Raw genomic sequence first — 27,016 nt, 5'->3', positions numbered from 1 at the left:
AGAATTTCCTGGGCACAGGAAACAAAGGGGAAAGAACCAGAGAATCTCCAGAGCACTGGGGTAACAAGTGCTTTCTCATGCAGTATCAGCACAACACCTTCCGGAGCATATGAGAGAGCTACAGGTAGACACCACCCACAGACGCTCTTTACACAAACAAAAAAGTTTTGAGAAGTGTTAGCAATTTGTACACAAAATGTGAATTTGAAACTGTATTTGCAACTTAACTATTGATCAAACTGTATTGACTACCAGGCAATGTGTAGAGAGCTTAATCTAATTTAATTTCACAACACACTTACAAAATTGATGTCACTGTTATAGCCAATATAAAATTGGCATAACTGTAATATCTCCCTATATAAAATATTCTATAAATATTTTAAATATGCAACCAATAGAACTTAAGTGATTTGGCCAGGGTCACACAACGAATAAATTGTCTAGCATAGATGATATCCCTTTCAAAAGTACAACCTCACTAATTCTCTTAACCACTATATTGTACTTTTCCTCTGAAATTCTGCATAAAATTTCATTAAATTTAAAGCTCTCAAGTCTGATAGGCAAAGTGTTGCCATAAAATACTTTTCAACAATTTCCTAGCCTTATTTGCAATTGTCCTGTTTCAAGTTATTTTATTATTACTTGCCAAACACCACACACACACACACACACACACACACACACACACACACTCACACACACACTCACACACAGCTTAAATGTTGTTCCTATAAGGAAATGTAACCACCGAAGATAGAAGAAAAAAGTAATTGGTCCAGGACACAGGTTTAGGTAAATGAAAGACGAAAAGCTGATCATTTAGCCCTTGTGTCTACAGAGCACCAGCACCACACCACTTCGTTATATTCGTTATAAACCAACGTCAGGGTAGGAGTGTCTCAGCTGTCTTGATCTTGCACCTGGTGAATCAATAAAAACAAAGAGACAGATTCCTGAGCTAAAGTTGCTAGGCAAAACTGAAAACCCTGGAGCAGAAACCCCTTTAAACTAGGAAGTCAACTGCCAAATGACTGGGTGCTATGAAAAGAAGAACCAAACACAGAAGAAAAAACATCCTTACATCTGAACCAACAGAGAACTATCTGAGTGGGAAACCAGCAGGAGAGGAGGGGAAAGGAGCAGGCACTGAAGGCAAAGATGATCAAAGTGTATTCCATGTATGAAAATACAAAGGTAGGTAATATGAAACCCACTAAATACTGATTAAGAAAGCCAGGAGGAGGGAGGGTGTTCAGGGAGTACACTAGAGGGAGTGAATGTGATCAAATATATTTTACATATCTATGGAGAGATATCACAATAACACTTCTTTGTAGAATTAATGTATACTAAAAATATTCAAAAAATAAATAAGAAGTATTTGTAATAAACTGTGAAGCCACTTTCATTTTCTATGGCTATAACACAGTGCCTGAATGTGGGTAAATTTGTGGGGGCGCTGCACTGGAGTTTGGACTCAGGACATCACAGGTTTTCTGCCACTTGAGACCTGCTCTCAGCCCTTTTTGCTTTTAGTTATTTTTCACATAGAGTCTTGCATTTTTGCTTGAGGTCAACCTCAGGCCACAACCCTCCTACCTATGCCTCCCATATAGCTGGATTTACAGCCATGAACCACCATGCCTGGCTTATTTCTTGAAATGGGATCTCACTAACTTTTTGCCTGGGCTGGCTTCTAACTTTGGTCTTCATTAGCTCTCCCTCCCAAGCAGCTGAGATTGTGAGCCACAGCAACCAGACCAAGACTAGCCAATTTATTAAAAAAATTTATCTTGGCTCATGAATCTAGAGTATGGGAAGTCTACATCTGGAACTGGGATTTTCTTAGTTGGAAGTGTTTTTTTTTTTTTTCACTATTAATTCAATCTTTTCACTTGTGATGATTTGTTCAGATTTTTTATTTATTTTCCTGCCAGTTTTAGAACTTTGTGTCTTAGAAGTAATTTGTCTTTTTCATCTAAGTTTCCTCATTTGTTGATAAAGAGCTGTTCACAACATACCCTCAGACTCATTTTTATTGATTTACAGTCTATAGTGACATCTCTTTCATTTGATCATGAGTTTATCAGTGTTCTCTTTGTTCTTCCCCTTATCAAGTTAGCTAAAGTTTGTCTTTCTATTTACTTCTCTGGAATGATCAGTTTTTGGCTTTGTTGGTTTTCTCTCTTGTTCTAATTTTTATTTCATTTAGTCTGGTGTAACCACTACAATTTCCTTCTTTTGCCTGTTTTTGGTTTAGCTTGCTCTTATTTTCTGCTTCATAAGCTAAAACATTAGGCTATTGATTTGAGATTTCTTTTATTCTTTCACATGGGTGTTTTGGACTCTGTATTTCCATGTAAGCCCTAATTTAGGTTTTCACATGTTCTGCTTTTGTTTTTATTCACCTCAAAGTACTTTCTGGTTTTCCTGGTGATTTCTTCCTGACTGCTTACTTAGGACTGTATTGTTTAATTTCCACATAGTTGGGATTTCACCAATTCCTTTCTGGTTTTGATGCCTAATTTTATTCCATTGTGTCTGGTGAACATGCATCAGAAGAAACTCATTTCCTTATTTGTGGAGCCTTACCTTATGACATATGATATGACCTACCCTAGAGACGGTCCTGACACCATTCAGAAGAATGTGAATTTTGCCTTTTTGTTGGAATGTCATAGAGATGTCTGTTATGAACAGTTGGATTGAAGTGTTCAAATCTTCCCTATCATTTTTGATCTTCTGCTACTTATTTTATCCATTGCTAAAAGTGGAGCTTTGAGGTTTCTATTTTCATTGAATCGTATATTTCTCCCTATAGTTCTTCCGATTTTTGCTTCACACATTTTGGAGTTTGGTAAATTTTGAGTAAATATATATTCATGATTGCTCTGCTTTCCCAATGGAGTGACCATGGTATCATTATTGATATACTTTATCACTTCTGATGATTTTTGTGTTGATAAATATTTTTCTTGGTAGCCATCAAAAGTATCTTTTGATTACTGGATACCATAGTTTGGGTCTAAAATTTTTCTCAATGGCCCATGCATTAAAGGCTTGGCCCCCCAGTCTGGTGCTATTGGGTGGAACTATTCAGAAGTAGCTCTAGTGGAAGGTCAGGTCGTTGGGGATGAACCCATAAAGGGGATATGGGACTACACTCTCTTCCTCTCTCTCTCTCTTTACTCCCTGGCCACCATGAGGGGAGGAGCTCACTCTACTAGCATTCCTTGCCGTGATGTATTGCTCCATCACAAGCCCAAATGCAATTTGACAATTGGCCATACTGAAACTTCCAAAACTTGGAGTCAAAATAAACTTTTTTCTCTTTTTTAACTTGATGACCTCAGGTATTTTGTTGGAGTAATGGAAATCTAACAGCATGCTTATTTTATCACAAATCACTGCCTAACTTTAGTTTTTAGCCTATTTTTACCTTTCAATTTAAATGGTGTCTTTTATAGACTACAGGGTGAATCTCTTTTTCCACTTTTTTCTCTTTATTTTCATAATTAATCCACTTATAGTTAACATAATTACTGAACATTAGGATTTTTCTGTATCATTTTGCTGCATTTTCAGAATATCTTAAGGGTTTTATTGTTGCTCATCCATATAAATATATTATATTATATTAATCTACATATATAGTGTAACTTTTTATTTCTTCATGGTCTCTTGATATATTTTACTCATATTTTCTCTTGTTTTTTGGCAGAACAGGAATTAGAACTCAGAGTCTTACGTTCCCTGGTCAAGCATTCTACCACTTGAGTCACACCTCCAGCCTTCCTTATTTTTTTACTGAAGTTATTTTTCAGATAGGTTCTTTTGGTTTTTGTTTGGTCAGGCTTTGGACTGCAATACTCCTACCTACGCCTCCTGTGTAGCTGGGATTATAGGTAGGTGCCACCACTAACAGCTTGTTCCTTGAGATAAGGCCTCCCTAACTTTATTTTTGCCTTGGCTGTCTTAGATCTGTGATTCTCATATATCTGCTTCTCACTTAACTGGGATTATATGTGTGAGCCACTGCATCTTTCAATTAGCATCTTAACTTATTCCAGTTGAGTTATAGCTAATATACTAATTTCATTGGTATAGAGAAACTTTCCGTCAATATAACTCTGCTCTCATTCCCTGCTTTTGCATTCTCATTTCATTCTCATTACATACTTATAGGCTATAATCCCATTAAAACAGTTGTATAATTAATGCTGTATACAGTTATCTCTTAAGATGCATACAGGACTCTCAGTTTCAGTCTGACATATAAAGAAATTTGGAGTTGTCACCCAAGTACTCACATTAACAAGAAGGCTATTAAAAAACCCCGGCCTAGCAGAGTGGCTCAAGTGGTAGAGTACAAAGCAAGCACAAAGCTCTGAGTTCAAACCCAGCACCACCAAAAAGAGAAAAAAGAAAAAAACTCTGATAATCAACATCATAAGGGAATTGAACCTAAAGCTCAAACTACCATGAAAAACTGGGACAAGCCAGTAAAATATAGAGAAGCAGAATCTCCCAAATAGCAGAACCCTCCTGGGGCCAGCAGCCATGAGGGACAGGAAGAGGAAATGGTGATGTGCTGGACTCAGCTTCCCACCAGCTTGACAGAAAATTTGTTGCTTACTGTGTTTAGAGGCTCCTCACATTTTTGTAAATTTTATCCCCTGGATATACTACAGGTTCTTATGGAAAAGTAAGCAAAAGACCCTCTTGCTTCCTTAAGACAGGGAGAAAAGAAAACATTTTGCAATATATCAGCACATTTTGTTCATCTTAACAAAGTCCTATCTTTAAGGGAAACTATTTTATCAGAGTCTCAGAATTTCGTAGGAAGGAAAACATTGAACTGTTGTTCCCTAGAGCCTTCCTACCTCATCTGAAGGATTAAAAATATTATAAGTGCTTGTGCAGATCATAGCCAGGGGTGCAAAGTCAGTAAAAGCCTAAGACCCCATTATAGGATTATGGAATGGCCATACTCCCCCCACACCTTACCACCAATAGGGACCCTTTAGGTATCATGGAAGGAGGTACCCAGCAAAAAGAACTGCAGGCTTTGTCTCTATTTAAGAAGCATTCTCTATGGCCTGCCAAAGGAAATTTTAGCTTCTTATACCTACAGCTACAGAAAGAGTAGCCTAACTCCCAGCCAGAAAAACATTAAGGTTCACACTGAAGAGCAAATTACCTCTATTCTCCTCTACTCAACATGTCTGGTTGACTTTCAACAACAAAAAACCCCACAAAACCATTTTTGCGTGGTACACTGAAAGGAACAACAGCATTATAATCACACAGTCTTTTATATTTAATTATGTAGTTACCTTTGTCAATTTCAACAACCTTCTTCATTTTCTGGTGTGGAGTCAAGTTAATTTTTATCATCTTTTTATTTCAACTGGAAGGATTCCTCAGTTATTTTTTGTCTAGTTGGTCTGCAGAGACAAATTCTTCTGAACTTCATTTGTTGATGTCTTAATTTCACTTTCTTTTTTCAAGGGAAGTTCTTCTGGATATAACATTGGGAGGGATTGACAATTTGTAGTTGTCAATTCACTGCTTTCTCGCTTCTGATATTTCCTGATTTTCAAGTATAATTCAGATATTAATGTCATTAAAAATATATTGTGTTGGATAAGTCATTTTCCTCAGCTGTTCTCTAGATTTTATTTGATTTTTATCAATTTGACTAGACTTTCTCTTGGTGTGAAGTTTTCAGCATTTTTTTTCTATTTGCAGCTCATTATCTTCTTGAATTTCTAGATTAATATTTTTCAACAAATTTTGTCACCTCATCTTTTACTTCTGACTCCATCATGTGCAAGGTAGTATGCATTATAGATCCTCAAGGTCTGTATAATTGTACTCATTGTTAATCATTCATTATGCTCCTTAGACAAGAAAGTCTTGCTGGTTTATTTTAAAATAAAATTAATTAATTTATAAATTATTGGCTGATATATTAATATACATAAAGAAATAGATTTAACTTTAAATCTGCCAGAGTAGATTTGTTATTGGGCTATGCTTTATTAAATTTTTTGAATTATTATACTTTAATTTCAGAGTTTGATGCTGATTGTTTTATAATTTCCATCTATTTGCTTGTATTTCTTACTTTTTAAGATATGCTGTCAAGTTTTCGTAACCATTTTTTAAAGAGGGTTTTCTTTACTTCTTTGAACATGCTTCTAATAGCTTATTTAAAGTTTCAGTGTGTTAAGTCCAGTATCTGGGCTCCCTCAGGAACACTTTCTGTTGGCCCATTCCTGTACGTAGTATATTTTCCTATTTCTATGAATACCTCTTCTTGGTTGTTGTTGAAAGCCTGGCTTTTTAGATATTATATTGCAACAACTCTATTTTTAGATCCACCCCCATGGTGGACTTTCATTGCCAGACATTTTGTTTGTGTGATTTGTTTTTCTCCTTTATGCTTTTTATTTATTGGTTTTGTGGATGAATTCTGGGGTATCTGAAGTTCCCTAAAGTTAGCCCCTATTGAGTTTCTTTCTAGCTTATAAAAGATGTATTGTTTCAGTTTTAAGTCTGTCTCTCCAGGGATCACTCCTGAGCTTGTATAATTCAGTCACCTGCCAATGATGAATTGGGGGATTTTCTTCAATGCATCCCCTATTTGTCTTCTACCCTTTGTCAAGATCTGTGTGATCTTTGTGAGAATGTATACCTTAAAACTTCAGAAAAATTGCAAAATAGGCTGAACACTGGTCACATTGGGCTTGGACAGGACCTCAAGATAGACCTGAGATGAGTGACAGAGGCTCTACAGAATATACACACATTTGCACATGACTTTCTATGTCCTTAAGGGTGTATCACAGATTTCAAAGTTCCCTATACTCATCCAGTTCTCCACAAATCTTTTTAAATTCCCACCAAGTTTTTTGTGTACCCTCATCAAAATCCCTGCTTTAGGAACTGTGATATTATAAACAGATTGCTTTAACGTTGATGATATACTCAGATTAGTATCTTCTAAACATTAAGCTTAATTCTGAACCAAGTAAAATAACCCAATAACATTAAGGTATTTAAATTATGTCTAATACTGGATGTGAGATAAAACAAAAGTGAAATAAATGGCAGGTATTTTGTGTTATAGAGCTTACATTATGGGTATAATTCACATTATCATAATTTTTGTTGCTCTCTGCTATGCCTTTGTGATTTCTGCATGCTTCTCATGTTTTATTATTTCTAACTCATATTACATCAATATAATAGCTTTTAAAAAGAGCACAAGCTTGTAATTGATTCAAAAGCTGACCTCACAAAATATTGGAGTTTGTTCCCCAAAACTATTTTTGACATTCAATTTAACATATTTTCTCATTTTTCAAAACTTTTCTTAAAATTTAAAATACATTATTTGCTTTTTATTACCATCCCTTACATAATTCATTCATGACAATAACATTTAAATTTATATTATAACCAAATTCTTAAATGGAAGAAGGCCTTTTATTCCTTAAATATGGAGAGTGACTTTGATTTTGCTTATTTCATAGACTGTTGTAGCTGGAATACTGAAATAGATGTGAAGTTTATTATGCCAGAATCAGTCCACAACTTCATCATGTCACTTTCTATGTCGTATTTTAAGTGACTCAGGAGATAACATTTAAAGGTGACTGTGCTTGTACTAGGGAGGAGAAGCTTGTGAACAATTAAAACTACAGAAAACCCTTCAGGTCCCTTTGTTCTCTGCTGTCTCCCATTCTAATTCAAAGCACACACATGTACAATAATGAATGCCCTTATTTGAAAATTGCTCTTATTAATTTTCAATCTTCCTATTTCTCTTTGAATGATTCATTGTACTACAAGAAAATTTTACTCCTGGTACTTCTTAAATCCTGCCAGAGCCTGCTTACCAAACCTCATCTCAGAATTTAGATGTACCTAATACTCATAAAGAAATAGGTAAACTTAGCCTACATCAAAATCACTGTCCTCTAAGAACCTCATGCTGATACCTAGTTTCTTATCTTGGTGTGAGCTTTGCTACTGGTCCAGAAAAGAATTCTTTTTCCTTATCAAAGAAAGAATCACCTAGGCAGAGTCAGTGACATTTCACCAACATGTGTCTACCTTGTCATTGTCAAGTTGGAAAAGCTACTTACTTTACCTGTACAATAGAATCACTCTTTCTAATTCTTAATTTAGAGTCATCAAATTATTTGTGTGTTGTAGCAATTTCAGTATCAGATCAGTTTGTTTTCCAGATTAATATCTTGTGGTTTTAAATTGCTCACTCCATTTAAAGACAGAATTAAATTTTTTTTATATTACTGAATGACATTAGGATGTTCAATAACACAAATAACTGAATGTAATTTTTATTTCAGAGTAGTTTTTCATTTACAGAAAAAGTGTGACGATGATAGAGTAACAGCCATTTGGTCTATACTTACTTTTTCCTATCATAAGTATCTCAGGGTACATTAATGTGGCTTATTTGTCACAGTTAATGAAATAGTATTGATACTTTATCACTAAATGAAGTCCCTATATAATTCAGATTTCCTTAAAGTCTTAAATAATGTCCCTTTTTTTGTTCGAAAGCTCTATGGTAGATACCATTTTACATCTAGTTAACCTGTCTCCTTGTCTCCTCTTGGCTGTGACAGGTTCTCAGATTTCCTGTTTTAGATGATCTTGACAATTTTGAGTAGCAGTGGTATTTTTAGAATGTACTTAAATTGGGATTTAACTGATTTTTTTCATGATTAGACTGGAATTGTACACATTTGGGGGAAGATCACAGAGTTAAAGTGCTACTGTCAATACACCATCTACTTGGTGCCTACCAGTAACAAAATCATGTGATAGAAGTCTTCATTAACTGGCCGAGATGTCATTTGCAAGCTTTTCTACTGTAAAGTTATTCTTCTTACACTGTTACACCGTGTTCTAACTCACGATGTGCTGCAGTGTCCATATGTAAATAGCAAGTTCTGTTCCACTCCCTTGAGAGTGGAAATAAATATTTGGAATTCTGCATACAAGACTTTTCTCTTCTTTTACATCCATTTCAAATATTCCTTCATATCAGGATTACCTTATGAATATTTATTTTATACTTTGGATTATGATGCAACCAATACTAGTATATTTATTTTGTTATTAAAATTTTTCCACCATTGACCAAGTGCCTCTTTGATATTTCTTGTGACCCTTTGAAGTGCCCCACCATTGTGTGTGAGTGTGTATGTGAAGCACTTATTTAAACTTCTGCTAGGATCTAGAGAAAAGGTTAGATCAAAAAGAATTAACCTAGAAGGTAACACACACGCACAGGAAATTAATGTGAGTCAACTCCCTGTATAGCTATCCTTATCTCAACCAGCAAAAACCCTTGTTCCTTCCTATTATTGCTTATACTCTCTCTACAACAAAATTAGAAATAAGGGCAAAATAGTTTCTGCTGGGTATTGAGGGGGTAGGGGGGAGAGAGAGGGGGCGGAGTGGGTGGTAAGGGAGGGAGTGGGAGCAGAGGGGAGAAATGACCTAAGTCTTGTATGCACATATGAATAATAAAAAAATAAATAAATATAAATAAATAAATAAATAAATAAACTTCTGCTACTATCAAATGCTCTAGACATGCCTTGTATATTTCCCCTAACCATTTCTCCAAGAAGTCATGTTTTTGTAGAATGTATTAGAAGCATGATTTTTATACTTAGTGTGCTCATTGCTACTAGAGAGTAATGACTTCTAGATCCTCTCAGTTGATAGAACAAGAAAATATATGTGTTCATAATAATCCATAGATAGATGAATCTCTACGAATTTCTAGATGCAACCATCTGTGTGTATATAAAGCTTAACATGCATTCACAGTAATGTCTCTGATCGTGAGCCTTACTACATGAGTCTCTCTAGCCTCCTCTCTCAGCCTGTCAGTCATCCTCTGCTCCAGTGGTGAGAAAACTTGATCCCATCCACCATCCATTGACTTAATTGTTTAATTCTAATATATGAGTATATTGATTTCAGAATTGTCAATTGAACCCTGTGAGTAATAGCCTTGTCAACTAGAGTATAGTTATAACATACACATCCTTTTGCTTTTTGTCCTACACTTCATTTGTCCAAATTAGCTAGGTGGCACCCACCATCACCATATGAGGTTGTTTCTTTTGTTTTTAATACAGTTATATTGTTATGTCACGTTCTGCTTTCCATCTTAATATCCCCAAGAAATATAAGAATTTTTTAATTTTTTGCATATAAAACCAGGAGTGGTGGTACATCCTTGTAGTTTGAGCACTCAGGAGGCTGAGGCAGGAGGATTGTGAACTTAGGACAAGTGTAAGCTGCACAATGAGCTCAAGCCTAAGGTATGTAGTGAGATTCTGTCTCAAAATGTTTTTTGCATACATTAAATTTCTCTCTTTGAGCTATGTGATTTGACAATAGCATAGTATCATACTCTATCAATGTTAAACACAATAATCTCAACATCCTGAGAAAGTACTCCAACATTGCTGATGTACCCATCAAGTTACTGAAATCAAGTGAAAAATGATCTTTTTATCATTTCTATCATGTAACTTTCCTCAGAATGTCCTATATAGTATGTAGCCTATTCAGACTGCTCTCCCTCATTTAGAAACTTGCATTTAAGGTTTGTTCATATTTATGAGTAGCTTGATAGCTCATTTATTTTTTTTCTTGAGTAGCATATGCTACAATGTAATTATCCATTTCACAATTTATGTATTCTTCTATTGAAGGATGTCTTGATTGATTATAGTTTTTGTGATTACAAATAGTGATGCAATAAGTATTTGCGAGTCTTTTTTGCATAGATATGATATTTAAAAATAGTTAGGGAAATATGTAGAAAATTATTGGTTTCCATATACTATATCCATGGTAAGATTAAGCTTTGTAGGAATTTACCAAATTCTTTTAAAGTGACTGAACTATGTTTTCCTTCCACCATCAATTCACAGTAATTCCACTTTCTCTGAATCCTATATCTGGCAACAGTGCTGTCAGCTTGTAGATTTTAGCCATTCTGATAAGTATATTGTAAACTTTTGTTGCGTAATTTCCAATTCCTAAATGGCACATTAGTTGGGAAGTGTTTTTGTGTACTTTCCATTACTCTATCTTCTTTGTTGAGGTGTTACTTCTTATTCTTTAGCCATTTTTATAATTGGGTTGTTTTCTTATTGTTGAGTTTTAAGAGAATTTGCGTATTTGGCAATACAAATTTCTCATACAAATGTTTTGCAAATATTTTATAGCAGTCTGTGTCTGGTCTTATCTTAACAATGTTTTTCATGGAGCAAAAGTTTTCACTTTTAATATGTTATAACTTCAAGATTTTTTAAGAATTGTTTACTTGATGTTGTATCTAAAATTCTTCCTTATAAGATATTGTTATATTTGTTTTTTTATGTTTTTAAGGAAGATAGAATGAATCTAAGTCTTCCTCTTCAATATACCAGCCATAAAATGTAAACAGGAAGAAATTATGTTTCCTACATAACTATTTTATGTTCTTACTTTCATGTTTCTGTTTGAAAGGTGTTTCTCCCAACTCTCTCAGCCTATTTAAAAGTCAAGGGCTACCTTCTAGTGAGGTTCCATTAAATAAGGCTGTCAAGCCCAGCTTTGGTGGATGTTATGTAGTCCCACCTCGGTCTTCCCCAATGTGGAAACACCCTTCCTCAGATGCTAAGATAGTTGCTTGTTGAAGGCTCTCAGTTGTGTCCTTCTCCAAAAACTTTTCTCAGTTCAACAGAGTACCTTGCTTTGTGTATGCCCCACACCACAAAAACAGTTGTACCCAGTAAAGGCCCAGTCCTTCTGTCCCTGATTGGAAGAACTCATAGTTTGACTGAGGTCTGTATTGCTACTTCATCAGATTTCAAATTATCCTTTCACTTACTCAGTTGCAGGTGTTTTCCTTAAATACTCCTGCTTTGTGGTCTACCTAGATCGTCAAGTGAAGTAGTACCTCAGATGGTTTCCTTTGGAGTCTGACTTGACATAAACATGACTTTAAAAAGTACAAAAATCCACAAAACAGTCAACTGCATTAAGGAGCTGCTCTAGTTGAATGCAAATCACAGAACACACATCACAATGTGCTTCTTACAAACATTATGGCTTTGATCTCAATTCTCAGGAGGTTTCTATTTTAGTGAGGAGATTGAACAGCTAGCAAAAAATGTGTGTTTATTTAGAATAAACAGCATAGAAAAGAAAGTATGATACAGTAGCTTAAAAGTAGCCATTCTACCCATTTAAATGAACTCAACTTAATTTAATTTGATTTAAATACATTTTAAAATTTGTACTTTACCACAAAGAGCAGCTAATTTCAGCACTGCCAAAGTTCAGAAATTACATTTTCAATAGGATGATAACAAAATAGTTTCCTGTATCAGGTACCAATCATAGACTTCCTCAAACGTTATTGGCCTTTTCCCAATAATTATTGCAGCATCAAATGGCAAGGGGTTTGAAGGTAAATGGATGAAAGTGGAGGAAATCATGCTAAGTGAACTTAGCCAGGATCAGAAACACAAAAGGTGCATTTTTTCCCTTCTATGTGGAAGATAGATCCAAAGATAAACATATATACAAAACCAAGCATTATCATATGCAAACTCAGAAGTAGAGCAAGTTGGTAATAGTGGAACTACTCTATGGAACTTGGGGAGAGAGGGAAAGGAAAAGTGAATGATAGAGCCTCAGTAATATCGTATACCATAAGATGTAAAGGTAGATGATATAAGGATGAGCATTGAAAACTGTTGACCTCAGTCATACCTTAAAGCAAATGAGGCCAATAGGAAAAGGGGACCAGGAACTAGAGAAAAGGTTAGATCAAAAAAGAGTTAACCTAGAAGGTAACACCCACGCACAGGAAATCAATGTGAGTCAATGCCCTGTATAGCTATCCTTATCTCAACCAGCAAAAACCCTTGTTCCTTCCCATTATTGCTTATACTCTCTCTACAACAAAATTAGAGATAAGGGCAAAATAGTTTCTGCTGGGTATTGAGGCGGGGGAGAGGGAGGGGACGGAGTGGGTGGTAAGGGAGTGGGTGGGGGCAGGGGGAAGAAATGAACCAAGCCTTGTATGCACATATGAATAATAAAAGAAAAATGAAAAATAAAGAAAGAAAGAAAGAAAATAATGTGTATTCTGGTGCCATTGGGTGGACTAATCTGTAGATGTCTATTAGATCATATTGATTGGTTGGTAATGTTATTCAAATATTCCAGTATATGTACTGATTTTTTGTTTAATTATTCTATTATTTAATGAAAGAATAGTGCTGGGATATTAAAACATAAAAAAAAAGAAAACTGTTGAAACACAGAGGGAAGGAGGTAAAGGGGTAAGGGAGAGTATTTGAAGGGTTTGAACAGACCAAAGTAAAGCACACCCTCAGAGGGCATACATTGACACACCCCTTTGAATGTCAACTTCAATATTAACAGTGAAAATCAGGACTGAAAAATAGACACAGTGTGTGGGGGGGAGTGGAGAGGTAGTAGTTGGAAGGGGGAGTGTGAAGGAAGGAGATTAAGGTGATGGTGTGTAGTAGATGGACTTCAAATATCTCCATGGAACAGAACTAAATAAGCTTTTGCTTTAAGTGGGGTGGGGAGGAGGCTGAGGGGCAGAGACGACGGGGGCAATGTAAGTAGTGTACAATATAAGTCTAATCAGAATTGTCACTATGAATCCCCCCATATATGACTATTTCCTAATAAAAATTTATTAAAAAGAACAGGTTCTGCCTGGAAGCGAGGGTAGTGGGGAGGAGAAGGAGGGGGCCGGGGGAAGTGGGGAGAGATAGCCCAAACAATGTATGCACATATGAATAAATAAATAAATAAACCAACAAAAATCTGTGGGGACACCCAGAAATTCACAGTATAACCCAGAGCAGGTCACCATAAGTCCATGGACCCCACGCTCTGGCTTCTATGATAAGGTTTGCCTATGGAAATCATTTTTCACTAAAAAGGCAAAATTGTGGCTGCTAGCAACTCTTTGAGTAATACAGGATGGGAGTAGTTGAATAAATATTTTACCATTTCCCATGAGTGCATCCTGACGCACATGACAGGTTCTCCTACAGAATGGAGCAACTGATTGTTCATATCCCAATAAGAGAGCAGCCTTGTTCCAAACTTCCACCCAGACCTGTTTATCTGCTCCTATACATCACACTTGCTCCCTTGTCTTCCTCTCAAATGTGTAACTTGTACTGAGCCACTTTCTCTGATCTACATTCTGTGACTCCCAGACAAGGGTAGGGACTACAAATTAGAAGAGTTAAGGTAGCTTCCAGAAAAATCTGGTTCAAAAGGATTTTTATTTAGAATATCAGGAGGAGCATATCCAATACAATTTTTACTCACCTCTCCATCCCTTGCTCCTTCACTGTCTCCTGGGATTCAGTTTCCCTGTTTGTGCAATAATGAAAAGCAAAGAAGTCTGTATTTTTTAAAATTTATTTCTTTTTACCATCAAAGTCCTGTTTTGTTTTTTTTTTAATTTTATTATTCATATGTGCATACAAGGCTTGGGTCATTTTTTCCCCCCTGCCACCACCCCCTCCCTTACCACCGACTCCACCCCCTCTTTCTCCCCCCCCACACCCTCAATACCCAGCAGAAACTATTTTTCCCTTATTTCTAATTTTGTTGTAGAGAGAGTATAAGCAATAATAGGAAGGAACAAGGGTTTTTGCTGGTTGAGATAAGGATAGCTATACAGGGCATTGACTCACATTGATTTCCTGTGCGTGGGTGTTACCTTCTAGGTTAATTCTTTTTGATCTAACCTTTTCTCTAGTTCCTGTTTTGTAATGAACATTAATCATACATTATTAATCTGTTGTAGAGGTATATTTATCGCAGCAATCTTGTCATTTTTCTTTCTAATAACTTCTTTGTATTACTATTAACTCCTTTTACCATTTGCGTTATTATTTTCTATAAAGTAAAGTATATGTGAGAGCAGTGTTAGTGCTTTCATTTCTTGTTTTGTCTTATGAGTTTCTGTTTTTATTTTCATTTTCCTGTTGATGTGAATAAAAACATCTTGGTTCCACTGTATTAATTGCATCCTGCCATTCTTTCCACCACCAACAGGTACCTCCTGCCAGTCCAAGAGCTAAAGAAAACAAATTCTTTTAGCAATTGATTAAACTCAATTTAATTGTCAAGACTAGTATCAATTATGAATATGGATTAAATGAATGGCGTAGGTAAAGAGTAGGCCAATTCTCCATCACATACAGATGCAGATGAGGATGAAATAGTTTGGTATCATGTGAGCTGGTTAAATGCTTCATATGAACAGTTTCTATCCTTTTCTTTCCAAAATACTGTCACTTTCTATCTACAAAAGTCACTCATGAGAGATTCAGAATGAAATGTTCTTATAGAAGAGAACTGAAGTAAAATAAAATCATCATGCACAGGAAGGATAGTGCTCAAGTAAAATGATAACTCAGAAAAGTCTTCAGTATGTGCTTGCATTAAGAGCATTCATTGTGGAATATCTATATTTTTGGCAATGACTCCCTGAAAAGATAGGTAGGATAGAATAGATGCATGGATGGTAACTAGACAGATATGTATATGTAGAGAGACACAGAGATACAGTGTGTAGAGACATAGCCACATCTAACATTTATTTTAACAAACTTATTCTCACACAACATGTTCAGATGCAGTATTATTTTACATTTGCTTCAGATGAAAGTGATGAGGCATAATGAAGATAAGCTGAGTGACATATTTGAAGTCCCTTGCTCACAACAGAGACACACTTGAATTTGAATCCAGTCCTATGATTCATTATCACCAATATATAAAATTCAAATTTGTAAGCAACGTCACCCATTTATTAAGTGCCTGTTTTGTGTTGATTGCTCTGAATGCATTAATTCTATCAACTGTTTCCCAAGGTAATTGATAGTTCATTGCTCTCACACACATGGTACTGAAACTCTAAGATGCTAAGTTCCTGGTCATAGTCCCTTGCAGGTGCATGAAGGAGGTGGTGTCTGTGGTCCAAACTGTTGTACTTTCTACCCTTGCAGTTTCATGGAGTCTCAGCCTCAGCTTCTCTTTCATCTGTCCTATTGTAGGAAGCTCCCTTTTTGCTTCAGTGACTGGATGTCAGGTATTATATACCTTTTACCTACTCAACCCAAATGAGTTTGTCTGTGATCTTTTTCTGGTTTTCTGGGCACAATTAACTTAGCATTTATCACAAGAGAAGGGAGGGAAGTACTAAGTCTCTTTTTTCCACTTTTTATTAGCTATATTAATTGCTATAGCTAGTTTCATTGTGAATTTTCCACATATGCATACAATAAACTTTGATCATATTCACTATCTATTACTCTTTCTTATCCTACTATCCACTTGCCCTCTTTTTATTTACAATTTCAGTGGGTTCATTATTCTATTTTCATACATGCATCTAATGTACTTCAATATCTTCACCTCCCATTACAATATCTTTTGCCCTACTCCATAGTCCTCCCCAAACTTTCTCCCTTTAATACTCATGTCATTTCTTTCCCATTATATTTCTAAATTCCACACATAAAAAAAAATGTAATATTTGTCTACCTGCATCTGGCATATTTTGCCACAATTATGTTCAGTTTCATTCAGTTTCCTACCAATAACTTAATTTTGTTCTTCTTTATGACACAATAATACCCCATTGTGTATATATACCACATTGTCTTTATCTGTCCATCAGGTAATGGTCTCCTTAAACCTCTTTTTGAAAGAGAAAGCTTTTTCTAGGAATTGAGTTGAAAGTAAAAGCCATGTGAGTTCCATAGAATAGCTAATTTGGAATTGTGACAGTGAATCTCCCCTGTGCAATGAAAATATCCTAATTTTAAAAAATTAAAAACAAACCATATGAGAAATAATATTGTCCCCTACAAAACTAACAATAGCAATACCACATGATCTAGCTGTCCCATATCTGGGTATATATTCAAATGAAATGAAATCAGCCAAAACCAAATATTCCCTGTATATCGTGACACTATTCAATATGTGGAATGAAGCTATGAACCTAATAACAGGTGAATGGACAAAGAGAATATGGCATATGTACACAGTAGAATACTATGCAGCCATGAAGAACAATGAAATCCTGTTATTTGTAGCAAAAAGGATGGAACTGAAGGGCATTGTGTTAAGTGAAATAAGCCATGCACATAAAGACAAGTACTGCATGATCTCATTCATAAGTGAAACGTACAAGACAAAAAATTGACATGAATGCAGAATAGTGATTAGTTGAGATTGAAAAGAGGGAAGTGGATAAAGGGATGTTAGGTAACAGATACTAAAATCACAATAAGATAGAAGGAGTAAGTTCTGGTGTTCTGGAAGCACAACAGGATAGCCATAGTTCACAATAAACTTTTGTGTATTTTGTAAAGATTTAGAAGAGAAGTGCTGGAAAGCTCCAAACACAAAGAAATTATATGGAGAGGGAAATGGTAATTACTCTGATTGGATCAGAGCACACTGTATGGATGTGCTGAAATATCACACTGAACTCCATTAGTGCATCAAATTATTACATTTATATATATGTATATATATATACACACACACGCACACACATACGTACATATACACATTCATGTATATGAGTAAGACCATGGTGAGTCTAAACAGGAACTGGAAATGCCATTGTCATGTTTTTAGGATTAGAGATATTTCAGATGTGATTAAAATAATCAATGACTGGCCTACATTTTCTATACCAGAGCTGGTAAGTAATGCCCTAAGTTCTATATGCTCTACATGATTTGTCAATGTTTAACTAAACCAGTTTGCAAGGCAAGATGTTAGTATTGTAAAATAAGTTTTGAAATAAAATGAGACTAACCATGACAGCTAGATCAAATTATGTCATGTAATAAGCATCTTTTAAAAATATTACTCTGTTCATTATTCTCTGGACAAAACACAGCCACTTGTGTCCCTGAATCCACTCCATCTCTCAGGTGTATATCCTTCAATTCTGGGCAGTTTTGTGTTTGAACAAGAAGCTTCCAGAAAAAGACTTGTTCAACCAATAATGAATGACACGCACTCTATGCACCAAACAGTCCACAGTGCATGGGATGTTGAGTTGGGCGTGTTCGGCAGAAATACCCTTCATGGAGGAGCTTATATTCCAAGGGAAATCTTAAACCTTGGTTGTAATGAAATCTCTTCAAGCAGGGAGACAGAGAAGATAATTTCATAACCAGGAAGATCCTCAAAATATTCCTTTAACTGTTTGCCTTTCATGCCCAGTTAGACCTGCTCATAAGATTTATATAAACACATTAATAATCATAGTCTAATAATCCAAGATTCCACAAGTTGATACACTTTAAAAAATTTGTTGGAGAGAGCAAGATGGTGGCTAGAGGTAGGAAGCAGAAAGCGACCCTCCTATAGTGAAATCTTGGAGAGACACTGGAGACACACTTTGCAGGCATAATCACCGAGAAAAGGCATAACTTTGACTCCTCCACATCTCCAGCCGGCGCAGAGAATCTCCACTTCACGTTAAACGGAGAACCGAGGAGGGCCCCTGGGGCCGCCAGTGGCCGGCGCCCATTCGGCTTGGGAAGACGCGGACCAGGTGAGCTTCGCGGTACCGCGGTACCCCCACAGACAAGCCTGGGCCAGAGCAGCATAGCCCCCTGGACAGACTGACCTCCACCCGGGAAAAAAAGAGAAACTGAGTAATAAGCAGTAAGAACAGTTAAGACACGCTGGAAAGAGGGTGGGGCGCCCTGAGCGCTGAAGATTGGGGGAAGGGAATCCTTCCCGGGACTGTAAATAAACAAGCTGGGCAGGCTGGAGAGCCTCTGGCAGGAGCGGGGGCGCGCACCCAGCAACCAGGAGTGGGGAAGCTTGTGAGAGTGGAGGAGGGAGGAAAACTCCACAGGAGAGGAGGAAAAACCCACTTCCCACGTGAGCTGTAAGTAAACATGGTGGCCAGCAAGAGCAGCAGCACCGCCCAGTAAGCAGGAGCAGGAAAGCTGCTGAAAGTGGCAGTGGGAGGAAAACTTCAGAGGAGAGGGGGGAAGACCCACCTCCCACATGAACTGTAAATAAACATGCAGGCCTGACAATGCGGGGCAGTGTCACCTTTCCCAGTGCTTGGAAAGGGGAAAGCCTGTAACAGAGGCTCCCACACAGAAGAACTCTGAGCAAACAAAGCCTGTGGGACCAGGTGAGTGCTAGCTCACCCAGAGATCTGCATAAATAACACCGCCAGCTACAGGCTGAGAGCAGCAGGCAGGCAAGCCACAGTTGCAGATACCACCCTCAGAACTGTCTCCAGACGCTTTTTTTTCTTTTTCTCCCTACCTTTGATGAGAGAACAACTCAATTACACCTGTAAGCCGAAAAACTTACTGAAACTGTATTGCATTTGAACTTGGGACACTTGGTGGGGGCTTTTGTGTGTGTGTGTGTGTGTTTGTGTGTGTGTGTATGTGTGTGTGTGTGTGAGTGTGTAGTTTTGTTCTACTTTATGCATCCCCTTTGATGAGACAACTACAGAACAACATCTGAGGTACCAACTCCAGGACTGGAGATTGAAATGGACACCCAAATTATTAAGACTGAAACTGCATTGCATATAAACTTGGAAGTTTTTTGGTTTGTTTTTTTTTTTTAATTTTCTATTTTCCATTTTATTTTAATTCATTTTTATATAGAGATATTTCTTTCATTTACTTATTTTTTATTTTTTTATCTTTGATTTTCAATCCTCTCTCTGTCTCTCTAATGTCTGTTCAGCTTACTGTCAATTAGTACACTAACGCTCCCTGTTTATACCTTTGAAACTCTCTTGTCTGATACCTTGTTCTGCTTTCTCCCTCTTGTCTGTATATTTGTTTTCCCCTTTTCTTTAACTTCTTGCTTTCCATCTCAGCTCACCCTTCCATTCTAAATATTACCATTGTTATTATTACAAGCTAGAAAATACTTAATTGCACACAGTACAGGGACAGTAACAACACCAAAGACAATAACGGGAAGACAGAAAAAACAGGGAAACCAGTTTCCCCACAGCAAAAAATTAGTACAGGAATCAGAGGGGAATGAAGAGAACAGAAACTCAGATCCAGACTCCAACAAAATGAAGATAAACTATGCCAAAGAACCCAATGAAGCCCACAAGAATAATTTAAAAGAAGACATACTACAAGTACTCAATGAGAATTTTATAGAGATGATACTGGATAAGGTGAACCAAAATGTACAGGAGACACTCAAGAAATTCCAAGACAATAAAAATAGAGAATTTGAAAAAGCAAAAGAAGAAATAAAGGAAACAATAGAAGCACTATATAAACACCAAAGTGAAAGAGAGAACACAATGAATAAATGGATAAATGAACTCAGGACAAAAATAGACAACATTAAAGAAGAAAACTGCCAGGATATGGAAAACCTCAGAAAAAAGAACGAAACAGAACTGCAAAACAAAACAGAAGGCCAATCCAGCAGAATAGAACAAACAGAAGACAGAATCTCAGAACTTGAAGATGAAATGGTAATTAAAGGAAAAACCAAAGAACTATTAATTAAACAACTCAAGACCTGTGAAAAGAAAATGCAAGAACTCACTGACTCCATCAAAAGACCAAACTTGAGAATCATGGGCATCGAAGAAGGAGAAGAGGTGCAAGCGAAGGGAATGCGTAATATATTCAACAAAATAATAACAGAAAATTTCCCAAATCTACAGAAAGATATTCCCATACAGATGCAAGAGGCCTCCAGGACACCAAACAGACCAGATCAAAATAGAACTACTCCACAACATATCATCATTAAAACAACAAGTTCAGAAACTAAGGAAAGAATATTGAAGGCTGTAAGAGAGAAAAAACAAGTAACATACAAAGGTAAACCCATCAAAATCACAGCAGACTTCTCAACAGAAACATTAAAAGCAAGAAAAGCGTGGGGTGAGATCTTCCTGGCACTGAATGAAAATAACTTCAACCCCAGGATACTCTACCCAGCAAAGCTATCATTCAAAATAGAAGGAGCAATAAAAGTCTTCCATGATAAGCAGAAACTAAAACAATATGTGACCACAAAGCCACCATTACAAAAGATTCTGCAAGGGATCCTGCACACAGAAAGTGACACCCAACTTAACTATGAAAAGGCAGGCAGCACCAAACCACAGGATAAGAAAAAGCAAGACAGTAGAGAGTAACATCAAGTTAGGTACACACAATCAAACCTTCAAACAACTAAGACAACTAAATGGCAGGAATCACCACATACCTATCAGTACTAGCGCTCAATGTTAATGGACTTAATTCACCCATCAAAAGACACCATTTGACAAAATGGATTAAAAAAGAAGATCCAACAATTTGTTGCTTACAGGAGACTCATCTCACCAACAGAAATAAGCATATGCTTAGGATGAAAGGCTGGAAGAAGATTTACCAAGCCAGTGGCCCCCAAAAACAGGCAGGAGTAGCAATACTTATCTCTGACAAAGTAGACTTCAAACCTACATTGATCAAATGAGATAAAGAAGGACATTCCATACTAATAAAAGGGGAAATAGACCAAAAGGAAATAATAATCATCAATCTGTACGCACCCAATGTCAACGCACCCAATTTCATCAAACATACCCTGAAAGACCTAAAAGCATATATAAACGCCAACACAGTGGTTGTGGGAGACTTTAACACCCCATTATCATCAATAGATAGGTCATCCAAACAAAAACTCAATAAAGAAATCCAAGATCTAAAATATGCAATAGATCAAGTGGACCTAGTAGATGTCTACAGAACATTTCATCCAACCTCTACACAATATACATTCTTCTCAGCAGCCCATGGAAACTTCTCCAAAATAGATCATATCCTAGGGCACAAAGCAAGCTTCAGCAAATACAAGAAAATAGAAATAATACCGTGCATACTATCTGACCACAATGCAGTAAAAGTAGAACTCAACAACAAAAGTAAAGACAAAAAACATGCAAACAGCTAGAAACTAAATAACTCATTACTTAATGAAGAATGGATCATCGATGAAATAAAAAAGGAAATTAAAAAGTTCCTGGAAGTCAATGAAAATGGAAACACAACCTACCGGAACCTATGGGACACAGCTAAGGCAGTCTTGAGAGGAAAGTTTATAGCCATGAGTGCATATATTAAAAAGATTGAAAGATCCCAAATCAATGACCTAATGATACATCTCAAACTCCTAGAAAAACAAGAACAAGCAAATCCCAAAACAAATAGAAGGAGAGAAATAATAAAAATAAGAGCTGAAATCAACGAAATAGAAACCAAAAAACCATACAAAGAATTAATGAAACAAAAAGTTGGTTCTTTGAAAAAATAAACAAGATCGATAGACGCCTGGCAAACCTGACTAAAATGAGGAGAGAAAAAACCCAAATTAGTAGAATTAGGAATGCAAAAGGGGAGATAGCAACAAACACCATGGAAGTCCAGGAAATCATCAGAGACTACTTTGAGAACCTATATTCAAATAAATTTGAAAATCTAAAAGAAATGGACAGATTTCTAGATACATATGATCATCCAAAACTGAACCAAGGGGAAATTAATCACCTGAATAGACCTATAACACAAAATGAAATTGAAGCAGCAATCAAGAGTCTCCCCAAAAAGAAAAGTCCAGGACCTGATGGATTCTCTGCTGAATTCTATCAGACCTTTAAAGAAGAACTGATACCAACCCTCCTTAAACTGTTCCATGAAATAGAAAGGGAAGGAAAACTGCCAAACACATTTTACGAAGCCAGTATGACACTTATCCCAAAACCAGGCAAAGACACCTCCAAAAAGGAGAACTATAGGCCAATCTCCTTAATGAACATTGATGCAAAAATCCTCAACAAAATAATGGCAAACCGAATTCAGCAACACATACAAAAGATTATTCACCACGACCAAGTAGGCTTCATCCCAGGGATGCAGGGGTGGTTCAACATACGAAAATCAATAAACGTAATAAACCACATTAACAGAAGCAAAGACAAAAACCACTTGATCATCTCAATAGATGCAGAAAAAGCCTTTGATAAGATCCAACATCATTTCATGATAAAAGCTCTAAGAAAACTAGGAATAGAAGGTAAGTTCCTCAACATTATAAAAGCTATATATGACAAACCTATAGCCAACATCATACTTAATGGAGAAAAACTAAAACCATTCCCTCTAAAATCAGGAGCCAGACAAGGATGCCCACTATCTCCACTCCTATTCAACATAGTACTGGAATTCCTAGCCAGAGCAATTAGGCAAGAAGAAGGAATAAAAGGAATACAAATAGGTAAAGAAACTGTCAAAATATCCCTATTTGCAGATGACATGATCCTATACCTTAAAGACCCAAAAAACTCTACTCAGAAGCTTCTAGACATCATCAATAGCTATAGCAAGGTAGCAGGATATAAAATCAACATAGAAAAATCATTAGCATTTCTATACACTAACAATGAGCAAACTGAAAAAGAATATATGAAAACAATTCCATTTACAATAGCCTCCAAAAAAATCAAATACCTAGGTGTAAACCTAACAAAAGATGTGAAAGACCTCTACAAGGAAAACTATACACTTCTGAAGAAAGAGATTGAGGAAGAATATAGAAAGTGGAGAGATCTCCCATGCTCATGGATTGGTAGAATCAACATAGTAAAAATGTCGATACTCCCCAAAGTAATCTACATGTTTAATGCAATTCCCATCAAAATTCCAATGACATTCATTAAAGAGATTGAAAAATCTACTGTTAAATTTATATGGAAACACAAGAGGCCATGAATAGCCAAGGCAATACTCAGTCAAAAGAACAATGCAGGAGGTATCACAATACCTGACTTCAAACTATATTACAAAGCAATAACAATAAAAACAGCATGGTACTGGCACAAAAACAGACATGAAGACCAGTGGAACAGAATAGAGGACCCAGATATGAAGCCACACAACTATAAGCAACTTATCTTTGACAAAGGAGCTAAAAATATACGATGGAGAAATAGCAGCCTCTTCAACAAAAACTGCTGGGAAAACTGGTTAGCAGTCTGCAAAAAACTGAAACTAGATCCATGTATATCACCCTACACCAAGATTAACTCAAAATGGATCAAGGATCTTAATATCAGACCACAAACTCTTAAGTTGATACAGGAAAGAGTAGGAAATACTCTGGAGTTAGTAGGTATAGGTAAGAACTTTCTCAATGAAACCCCAGCAGCACAGCAACTAAGAGATAGCATAGATAAATGGGACCTCATAAAACTAAAAAGCTTCTGTTCATCAAAAGAAATGGTCTCTAAACTGAAGAGAACACCCACAGAGTGGGAGAAAATACTTGCCAACTATATATCAGACAAAGGACTGATAACCAGAATATACAGGGAACTTAAAAAGCTAAATTCTCCCAAAACTAATGAACCAATAAAGAAATGGGCATGTGAACTAAACAGAACTTTCTCAAAAGAAGAAATTCAAATGGCCAGAAAACACATGAAAAAATGCTCACCATCTCTAGCAATAAAGGAAATGCAAATAAAACCACACTAAGATTCCACCTCACCCCTGTTAGAATAGCCATCATCAGCAACACCGCCAACAACAGGTGTTGGCGAGGATGCGGGGGAAAAAGGAACCCTCTTACACTGTTGGTAGGAATGTAGACTAGTACAACCACTCTGGAAAAAAATTTGGAGGCTACTTAAAAAGCTGGACATCGATCTACCATTTGATCCAGCAATACCACTCTTGGGGATATACCCAAAAGACTGTTACTCCAGAGGCACCTGCACATCCATGTTTATTGCGGCACTATTCACAATAGCCAAGTTATGGAAATAGCCAAGATGCCCCAGCACTGATGAATGGATTAAGAAAATGTGGTATCTAAACACAATGGAATTTTATGCAGCCATGAAGAAGAACGAAATGTTATCATTCGCTGGTAAATGGATGGAATTGGAGAACATCATTCTGAGTGAGGTTAGCCTGGCCCAAAAGACCAAAAATCGTATGTTCTCCCTCATATGTGGACATTAGATCAAGGGCAAACACAACAAGGGGATTGGACTTTGAGCACATGATAAAAGCGAGAGCACACAAGGGAGGGATGACGATAGGTAAGACTCCTAAAAAACTAGCTAGCATTTGTTGCCCTTAATGCAGAGAAACTAAAGCAGATACCTTAAAGCAACTGAGGCCAATAGGAAAAGGGGAACAGGTACTAGAGAAAAGGTGAGATCAAAAAGAATTAACCTAGAAGGTAACACCCACGCACAGGAAATCAATGTGAGTCAATGCCCTGTATAGCTATCCTTATCTCAACCAGCAAAAACCCTTGTTCCTTCCTATTATTGCTTATACTCTCTCTACAACAAAATTAGAAATAAGGGCAAAATAGTTTCTGCTGGGTATTGAGGGGGGGAGAGGGAGGGGTGGGGTGGGTGGTAAGGGAGGGGGTGGGGGCAGGGGGGAGAAATGAACCAAGCCTTGTATGCACATATGAATAATAAAAGAAAAATGAAAAAAAATTTGTTGTCATTCACAATAGAGTGGCTTCTGAGGACAGACATACCTGAGTGTTGTCTTCTAATGCTGAAAGAGATCCTTTCAGGTCAATCATAAAGTTTCAGATTTAAAACATTCCATGCCCTAGGAAATGCTGCCTCAAAATCACTGCAGACTTGCATTCTGCTCAATAAACCCTTTCTATGATTCTGCCCACATTTCTGGAAAAGCAGATGATTGCTGTTCTATGTCATTATGTTTTTCCATCTTCTGCCAACTCGAATGATTAGGGGCAATTCTAAAACTTTTTGTCCTATTGTTCCAAAAGGTTGGGAACAAATTTATAAATGCATTATGAGCATCGATGTTCACATTCTCAAAACACTCTTTTCAACTGAGAAAACAAAGCACCATCTCCTCCCTCTTTGTAAGGAGAGCTTGGAATTTGGATAGTGCTGCAAATTTTGCATATCATTCCTCATTACATATGTGAATCCACACTTGTAAAATGATTGCCTGCCTCCTCTTAATGTCAGAGCATCACCTGCATGGGGTAGTCATTAGTCTGTATTCCGTTCATCAGACAGGAAATCATCTCATCTCATAAGAAAAAGCAAACTATCTGATCATGATCATAACACCTTTCTTGTACTTATACATCCCTGCTTCTTTTCAGAAGAGATTCAAAGTGGCTGAAGACCAAATGTTCAATATTAAAGCAGTTCTAAATATGTTAGCTATGTCTAAGCAAGACGAATTGCTGTGATAGGGCCCTTAATGTAGTTCTGAGCTTCCCATAAGTAGAAGCAAAAAAAAACTTCTGTTATCTTCATAAAAGAAAAACACACTTTCTTTTAGAGAGTAAGCAAGGCTTTTTTGTAGCCTCTAGAACCAAACCAAAGCAAAAACCACAACAGAAAATGTTATATGTGGTCTTTTCAATAAATAACAATTACTTTTGAAATGATTGATAGCCTAGATATCATTTTAATCAAAAGTGAGTTTTCCACCTTGATCAACTGAGACTATAAATCAAATTATTATAAAAATATTTCACAACAGGTGTGATATTAAGAATAGAAAAATATAACAATAGAATAATAAAGAATATCTAATTAGCAGGATCACTTTAGATACATTACAATAGTGTGACCCTGATAACACAACTAAGTGAATTTGAATTAGTAAATATCTACATAAAAGCTGTTTTAAACAATCACAGAACAATAGTATTTTGTTTCTTCTTTAATGTTTACAAGAGGGAGAAGAAATTATTCATAAATTCACTTACCACATATATTATCTTTCCCATATTGCATTGATGGTACAAATTTGATTCAGACATAGAAAACTTCTTCCTCAGGCTT

General features: G+C 36.4%; 1 long non-coding RNA gene across 1 annotated transcript; it reads right to left on the bottom strand.

Moving 5' to 3' along the window:
- Positions 1–422: 422 nt before the first annotated feature.
- LOC141417314 (uncharacterized) lies at positions 423–27,016 on the bottom strand. The gene is made up of 3 exons (XR_012441839.1): positions 26,941–27,016; positions 14,443–14,487; positions 423–926 (listed from the first exon to the last, which is right to left on the bottom strand). It is a non-coding gene; the product is annotated as an uncharacterized lncRNA (long non-coding RNA).

This window comes from Castor canadensis, chromosome 15 (assembly GCF_047511655.1).
Source record: "Castor canadensis chromosome 15, mCasCan1.hap1v2, whole genome shotgun sequence".
NCBI classification, from domain to species: domain Eukaryota; kingdom Metazoa; phylum Chordata; class Mammalia; order Rodentia; family Castoridae; genus Castor; species Castor canadensis.
The sequence above is the reverse complement of the archived record's forward strand: the minus strand, read 5'-3'. Positions and strand labels throughout refer to the sequence as shown.